This window comes from Suncus etruscus, chromosome 4 (genome assembly GCF_024139225.1).
Source record: "Suncus etruscus isolate mSunEtr1 chromosome 4, mSunEtr1.pri.cur, whole genome shotgun sequence".
Classification (NCBI taxonomy): domain Eukaryota; kingdom Metazoa; phylum Chordata; class Mammalia; order Eulipotyphla; family Soricidae; genus Suncus; species Suncus etruscus.
The window spans coordinates 69,967,874-69,976,877 of record NC_064851.1 but is presented as its reverse complement, the minus strand read 5'-3'; the positions used below and the strand labels follow the sequence as shown (position 1 = coordinate 69,976,877).

The window sequence follows — 9,004 nt, the reverse complement described above, 5'->3', positions numbered from 1 at the left end:
GTTTTCATTGCCTTGAAAATGGTTGCTTTCATTTCATGAAGTTAGCAATATTTTATTCCTTACAACTTTGGTTTTACAAAAGTCAACAAATATTATTTCCTTCTAACATTTACTATAAGTTAATATCAATTTCTCTACATTTTAATTTAACTGTTTTAAACATTCCATTCTTTAACATCTAAAAGGAACCAGCAGAAACTGAAAAGAAAAGATTGAAAGTTTAATAATTAGGGCCACAGCTATAGCACAGTGGGTAGTGTATTTGCCTTGCTTAGCTGCCAACAAGTGTTCAGTTCCTGCATCCAATATGGGCCCCTGAGCCTTCCAGAAGTAAACTTCCAAGGGCTATTGGGCATGGGTATTGGGTGTGGCCCAAAACAAAAACAAAACAAAAATCAACACACACACACACACACACACACACACACACACACACACACACACACACACCCCACAAAAACCTACAGCAATTAAAAATTTGTCTAGTTGGGGCCAGAGAGATAGCACAGCAGTAGGGCATTTGTTAGCCTTGCATGTGGTGGACCTGGGATGGACCCAATTTGATCCCCGCTATTCCATATGGTATCTCTGGCTTGCCAGGAGCGATTTCTGAGCTCAGAGCTGGGAGTAACGCATGAGCTCCTCCAGATGCGCCCCCCCCCCAAATTAACAAACAAAAATGAATCTATTAAGGCAGCAGGTTGCAGAGGGAGGGTGTAGGAAAGAGAGAAACGGAAGATAATGATAGAGGAAAATTAATACCGTGATGGGATTGGTATTGGAACATTGGACACATGAAATTCAACTATGACTATTTTTGTAAATTACAGTGATTTAATTTTTAGAAAGGAAATAGAAAATCAAACTATATTTGACTTCCAAATCAGATAAATAGATTTTCATAATCCTGTTTAACTCTGATAGATTCACAAATAATGGGTTGTTATTTTATAAATAATAAATATAAATTTATTTTATAAATAATTCTGGAACTTTTATACTCAAAATGTTTGTGGCCTATAGATATGTTATTTGAAACATGAAGAAAATAACTTACCAAAAGGTTAGCAATTATTTCCAGTAGTAGGCAGGCTATGGTTATTTTATAAGATGATATACCTTTATAAATTTACATGTGACTACTATCAAGTATTTAAATTTTGAAGACTTTTACAACTATAAAACATAGTGCGCTTTTTCTACTCCTAGCTTTTAGCCATTAGTTTAGTGAAAACAACAACAACAACTGGAAAAAAATAAACCCTTATTACAGCATCATAGACTTTTAATGTAAAGGAGGGCAAAAAAAACAAACAAACAGAAACTAATCTTTGAGGTATAATACAGAAGTGCCTTACTAAGCACTGTATTGACAGATTCATACAAAATATCAAGTATTACTGGGAAATGCCCTTGTATGTGTGTGTGTATTTGTGTATGAGAAATGGAGAGAGACAGAGACAGAGGGAAATCTAAATAAATACCTATGAATAAAGAAAAATAAGACTTGTAACAATTTAACATTCTTTTCAGGATTACTTGCATTAAAAAATAAACTGCTCAGGGCCAGAGTACTGAGGTTAAGACACTTGCCTTCGGGTATGGGTATTGGACAGTGTATGACTGAAATTCCATTGTGAAAAACTTTGCAACAGTTTCAATTAAAATTTATTATTATTTTTAAAGACACTTGCCTTCAGACAGGCAATCTCTGAATCCTAATCTTTATGTGGTTCCATGCTCAGAATCATTACTAATTTAGAAACCAGCAATAGCACCTTCCCTCCAGTACCATTGGGTGTGGCCAAAACAGAAGAAAAAAAAAAGAACAGAAACAGTTTGGAGATGATAATGAGGTCCTTTTAGATTCACAGATTTTATATATTTAATATATATACATATATATACAGGTATATATATATATATATATATATATATATATATATATATACACATATATATATTCACTTGGTCAATGGTTGGCAAGGTTTAAGAAACTTTCCATTGTTGTGTCTCAAATCCGACATCAGTATTTGTATCACTTTAGAGTCACAGTAAATAACAGAATAAGTGAATCTGTGGGAATTCAAACCTAGGCTAATTCTAGAGCTTAAATTGAACTGTCTATTCACACTGAGAAAACCTGTTCTTTAGTGAACAAGGGATGAGAACTTTTGAGTGTACTGAAGGAAGAAGAACACAGATAAGAAGATTGGGGCCACACTAGCTAAGTCCAAATTTCAGTTCTGCTTCAGATCAGTTTCACAATGCAAGGAAGATGGTAGTTTTGTGCTCCTGAATTCTCACTAGAAGTCTATGCTTTATTACAACTTTTCAAAGCCATAGGAAAGTTTGGGAAGACTTTTTTATTTGTATTGCATTTTACTTTGTAAATAAACACACTGATTCTAAAAATAAATCAGCATAAATACTTTGAAATGTATTTTGATGGAATAAACCAATAGTTTTAATTTTTAATATAATATAAAACAATCAAAATGCTAGGTACTCTAATTAAAACTCCTTTAAATAAATACCCTTTAGAGAAGTAACGTTTTTAAACATTGTAAATTCAAACAATCTTTTAGATAGTCATTATGATTTTTTTTTAATTAATATCTTTGTAGTTGGGTTTCAGATATAAAAAAGACCACCCACCCCACTTCACCAGTGCAACATTCCCACCACCAATGCCCCATCTCTCTCCTCCCCAACCTTCTGCCTGTATTTGAGACAGGTATTCTATTTCTCTCACTCCCTACCGTTGTCATGATATCGTTTTTGTGGTTCTTGGACATCTGGCAGCACTAAGGGGTTACTTATGGCACTGTGCTCAAAACTTGCTCCTGTTAGGCTCTAGGAATCATATGGAATACCAGGGACTGAACGCATGTATGCCACATATGGTGCAACTGTTCTGGCCCTCATTTTGATTTTTATATAATTTTATTTATAAGGCTAGTTGATAAGGTGGAAAAAGCTTTAGTTAATTTAAATTTTTTTTATTTAAAAATAATTTATATAGTTTAGATATTAGGGTTACACTAGTGCTCAATCTTCCAGTAATGATATATAAACTTACTGTCCACTCTTGCTACTGAAATGCCCATGAAGTTACCCCAATCCCAATGTCACCTCTAGCTCCTTTCACTCTTGTCTTGTTTGTTATATTTTTTTATGAGTACTGTTACCTCCCTTAACACATCCATGTTCTGCCTGAGACCTTCCATCTATGTTATTGTGTTACATCCAATCAATCCACTTTTCCCTCTTCTCTTTTTTCTCCTCCTCTCTTCTCTTGTGAACTTTTTGAGACTGTATTATAGGTTGATAGTTGTCCATGCAATTTTTTATTTGTTTCTTAATGAAAGATCACATAGGTCTTTATGCCCTGAGAAATAAGAATGCAAACTATTAGTCTTTCCACTTATGTACATGTGCTTGTTTAATTGACTGATATGTCCAATCTATTTTTGGCCTTAAACATATTGTTCTAAAAATTTCTCAGAATAGGGATCGGTGCATAGTTCAGTAATAGGGCTTTTGCCTTGCACGTGGCTAACACAGGGATGGACCTGGGTTCTATCCCCAGTGTCCCCTATAATCCACCAAGCCAGGAGTGATTTCTAAGTGAATAGCCAGGAGTAACCTCTGAGCATCACTAGGTGTGACCCAAACCACCCCCCCCCAAAACTTTTAGAATAATATTTTCTAAGTATATAAGCCAACTATGGTTTCTGGAAATTATAGTTGGCTTATATTTGCTTTTCTTATTCAATTGAAAGACATTTGAGAATTATCTGGTTTAAAAATGACAATCAAACAGGAACATTCTGGGATTGATTTTAGGATCGTGCTTCAGTTCTACACTTTACTTTGCCAGTGAAGATTGGTCACATTCCACCAGCCCGTTGTTATATTTTCGAACTTGAAGCTTCCCATCATTGGGAGCCATTATCATATATTGCTCTGGGAAATCAACTGTGTAACTGTGGGTAATTTCCAGGAAAGCCGTTCTCCTGATGTTCCTGCTCTGAATCAGTAAACAGATCAAATCAAGTCTGATCTGTTTGTCTCTTTGATGAGGTTCATTCTAGGGAGAAGGAAAAACAGGGAGAACTTAGTCCATAAGTGAGTGTGAATATTTGATTAGGGTCATGTGATAAATTATCTCAAACTTGCTTTAATTTTAAAGTCAGTGATTTGGAATCAGAAAGTTGTGGTTTAGTCTAATTTCTCTTAAAAAGATTGCTTTCTGGATGATGGCTTGGTAGATAGGAGGAAGTTAGGTTTAGTTTATTTAGATAAACAAGGATCTAATTAAGTGCCTAGTAGTAAGGTGAATATAAAGAACATTTGGAAAGAAACACCAATGCCAAGGTTTCCTTGCATGAAATATAGTGCAAGTTCAGGCATCTAAGCTCTATGTATGTCTGACCTTTGGCTCTTTTATGTCTCTATTTTTCTGGCCTGACAGACCACATGCCAATCTGCAACCCAGAATCCCTCACCTTTGTGATTTATAGCTTCCAGCTGCTTCAGAATCTCAGACATGGCAGCTGCTTTTTAGATGTCTTCAGACTGAAAGAGTGTTAATGTGAACTTGAATACCTAGAGAAAAAAAAAAAGTATGATGAAAAAAATCATCTGAATTGAGCCCCAAAGCTTTCCATTGATTCTAGCTTTCAGGGCCAAGCAAAATGTTTGGTTTATTTCATAAGCTAATTAGGTGTGTGAAAGGTTACTTGGCATCTGCTATTGACTGAAGCCAACAAAAGTGATCACCAAGCTGGGTAATCAATAAGGGATCAATAATAAGCGTGTGATTGGATTAGCCATTTCATCAATGCTGTGTGCTAATATATTAACAAGCAAATTACCAAACAGCCCTTAAGAGCAGAAAGCTGGCTCTGATTGCATTACTAACTCCTGAGATCTAATGACCTGCTAAGTGCAAAGGGTTAGTTACACAAATCAAGACCTGAAAGTATTTTTCCCTTGAAGATTTCTCCCCAGCTAAAGAAAATTCTTCCTTAAGTGGGATTCAAATTAAATTACAATTAACACTCAGTTGCACTGGGACACCAAATTTCCAGGCAGACATCATTCATGAAAAAAGGGTTAGGGAATCTAGAGAAAATAGCCTAAAGAATTTTTGGAAAACTCAACTGTATACCAACAAGAAATTTACAGAGTACCACCCTTTTACTACACGAATATCTCTATACAAGAACTAGTCATTATTTCTCTAATAAAGTCTGGGTGAATGACTTTCCATGACTTTAGTGATACCATGCCCAAAATGTTTAATGAGCTCAAAGAAACTATTGACAGTAAGCAAAACTCAGGAAAGTATGAAAGCACAAATAATAACACTAACAGTGATTAATCTTTATCAAACCAATATACTCAATCAATATCTCAATTTCAAATTGAATAAACAATGAAGTATCTCTCTTTCTTTTGATCTCTTTTTACCTGTCTAAAGGGTAATGGTTTTTGTATGAAAAGTATAGTTTCAAAAGAAGAGATAATCATATGATATGATATAAAGGGCGGGGGAATATTTCCTAACATTAAAAGCTTGAGAACTTACTAGCTGATTCTGTTAGTGACTTTGCAAGAGTATGCAAGCCACAAAATAGAGATTTTCTTCTCCCTGCATTTCCCACGACTAAGAGAATCATTTTATTCAACTGATTGTGTTCTTTCTTGCCCACTTAATCCTTTTCCTTAAAAAACAAAACTCTTTCTCCTTTGCTTCTGGGAAGCTGAACCAATTAGTCTGAATTCTCCTATGTTATTTGCAGACTAGAAGTTCTCCCAGTGCCTGGAGTCTGAGTGGCAGCTGAGCAGCAGAGGTGAGGAACTGCAAGGCATCTCCTGCGGTGCAGAGCCTCCAACCGCTTGATGGGCGGTTGACTATCAGGACCAGGCAGGAAGCAGCTGACAAAACACCCCACTAGGCCCCTAGAGCTGGCTGCTGAGAGGAGAGACTGTCAATCAAATCCAGAAATGCATGCGGGAAATACTATATCTGATGGATCTCTGTCAATTCAAAGACTTTAAGGTGAACTAAAGTCGTTGCTAGGAGCTGAACTACATAGCAATCAAAGCTGGTCTTGGGGCAGAAAGGGTTATGGGCAGATATTTTTCACGCAACACACATTTAATGGGTTTCTTTTTATCTATTCACACAGTTGTTTCTGAACCTATATTTTACAGTATATACTAACTCAGGGTATCAAAAATTCAAATGATTTTCCAAGAACCATTTTTTTCTTTTAAATAGAACTGCTGAAAGGTAATGATCATACTCCTCTCAGGCTCAGTTCTTCCTTTTCTGTGTCAAAACCTTGTTCAATGTTTTAAAAAATTATTTTGTGTGCATAACACACAAAACATAACAAAAAATAACAAAGCATAACATATACAAGTCTACAATACTGCACAGACTAACTTTTTAAGTTGGCATTCTATGAAGCTATGAGCATCTTGATAAATGATCTCAGCAGACACCACCTTAGGGTATGATTTTGTAACATAATGCCAAATCTTGGAGACCTGAAACAGCCTAATTTACAAAGACATATGGCTTTATTATTTTATCATTTAAACCATAAAGTAACTATTTAGTCATTAGCTATTGCATCCATGATAAGGAACACCATACTTTGAAATAAGTAGAAACCCACTTAATTAACTCTATCCTCATGGTAAGCCTTTAACTGAATAAGAAAAGAATATCACATCTCATGCAAGATAAGCATGTATAATACTATAAACCTCTGATTGAATTGTTTCTGGTTAATGTCTCAAAAAACTTACAGGAACAATTTTTTTTCTTTATGTGGTGTTTAAATTGAAGATTTAAGTGATAGCTTCTCAGGAAGAATCAGCCTTATGACTGCATGAAAATGATTAATATGTTCTAAAATAAATACTATCATGGAGGGCAATGAGATAGTTCAGTTTGTAATGTGTTTGCTTCTCAATAGTTTCCTGAATTCCAGAAGGAGTGATCCCTGAACACACAACCAGAAGTAAGACCTACACACAGCCTGGGCTTTAAAATAAAAGAAAGATCATTGGAAGGCAAACTCCTGGCTTTTCAGTGTGTCTGATTTTATTTAAGCTTATTTGCATGAAGAACTTAGCAAGAAGAGTAGAGTTTGACCTTCTCTGCCATCTTTTCAGTTGGTGACCTCCATACTATCTGAACTTTGCTTGCTCTTCCACCTCTTTCAAGCCTCTCCAGATGAGGAAAACTTCCTGACAACCGACATCTTTGGGCCTTTTTGGATTCAGAACTGGATTTCCCTGCCTTCTAGCTGAGTCATCGCAGGCTCAAACCCAACCTCCTCTGACATCTTCTCATACAGCCACTTCCATATCTAAATCTACAGGTTACCTAACTACAAAAGTCACCCTCAGCATCACAGAAACATAGCAAACACAATAGGAAAATGTATAGAATCCCACCAAGCTAAATTAATTTTAATAATAACACAGAAGCTCCACCGGAATCAATCAGTTCTGTAAACTTTCAGAGAGTGACTTTAGTGACACCATGCCCAAGATGTTTAATGAGCTCAAAGAAACTATTGACAGTAAGCAAAGCACAGGAAAGTATGAAAGCAAAATGATAGTCATACAAAAGTGAACAATATGGTTGATTATATAAAAAAGCAATACAGAATATGAGCAGCTGTATAACACCAGCTGAGGAATAGATCAAGGAGATAAGATGTACAAAACCTTTATAAAACAACAGGAGATACAAAAAGCTTTGAAATGAAATGAACATGGGATGACATCTATGGAATTACAACTATGGGGTGGACATCCTGAAAAACAACAGAGTCCCGAAGCACATGAAATCATGTTTGATGAAGGATCACTAGTTAAAGAAATCATTGCTAAGAATTTCCTAGAGATGAGGAATATAGCACCCAGATCCAAGAGACCCGAATGATCCCAGTGAAAATAGATCCGAAAAGAAAAACTCCAAGACATTTTATAATGAGAAATACAGAAGTCAAAAACAGAAACAGTATTAAAATCAACAAGAATTATTAAAAACCTAAAAGGAGGGGCCAGTGTGGTGGCACTAGAGTAGAGGTAAGGTATTTGCCTTGCAAGCGCTAGCCAAGGAAGGACCATGGTTTGATCCCCCGGCATCTCATATGGTCCCCCCAAGCCAGGGGCAATTTCTGAGCGCTTACCAGGAGTAACCCCTGAGCATCGAACAGGTGTGGCCCAAAAAACAAAACAAATGAAGAAAAAAAAGGAACTCATGTACAAACAAACCCCAGAAGATTTACAGAGAATCTATTTAATGTGGCTCTACAAGGCAAGAAAGATGGTAGAATATAGTTTTAAAATCTTTTTTTTTTTTGTCCCTCTATTCACAATACAGACCAGGCAAAGGGCCTGGGTTGAGGTGTATATGGGGTGTATTTACTGTACCTCCTCTTTCTAGTTTTAAAATCTTAATTAAATAAAACCTCACCAAGAATACTCTTTAAGATATATCTATCATTCACATGTGAAGGAAGTATATAGAGTTTCTTGGACATATATAGGGAATTCATAGCTTTGAAACCAGTTTTTCAAAAATTATTAAAGGATCTTCTTTAAAAGACATGACAAACTTTTCAGCACTTTGTCATTAAATATGACATTTCTGGTGATTTTAGTTGTTTTCTACTGGATTAAGAAAGGTCTGTTTATTCTTATTTTGATAATAGTTTTATATATTTTTAATAATGAATTAATGTTATTTATATTGAATCTTTTACTATTAAAATGGTGAGTTTTTGCTTGTACTATTAAAACAGGCACAGCATACCCTTTCTTTATACCTAATAAATAAGGCAAGTGAGCACCTACCCATCTTTGTGCTTTGTGTAGCTAATCAAGCAACTTTTCTCAAGTTTTTTCAGTTAGCCAAAGACAGAGGTTTGGGTAGTTCCAGGGGTAAAGGAAATATGAAAGATGACAG

The 9,004-nt window shown here is 35.5% G+C and overlaps 1 non-coding gene across 1 annotated transcript; it reads right to left on the bottom strand.

The window, feature by feature from the left end:
• Positions 1–8,394: 8,394 nt before the first annotated feature.
• Positions 8,395–8,521, bottom strand: LOC126008006 (small nucleolar RNA SNORA51). Its single transcript, XR_007495452.1, has one exon. It is a non-coding gene; the product is annotated as a small nucleolar RNA SNORA51 (small nucleolar RNA).
• Between the last annotated feature and the right edge of the window lie 483 nt (positions 8,522–9,004).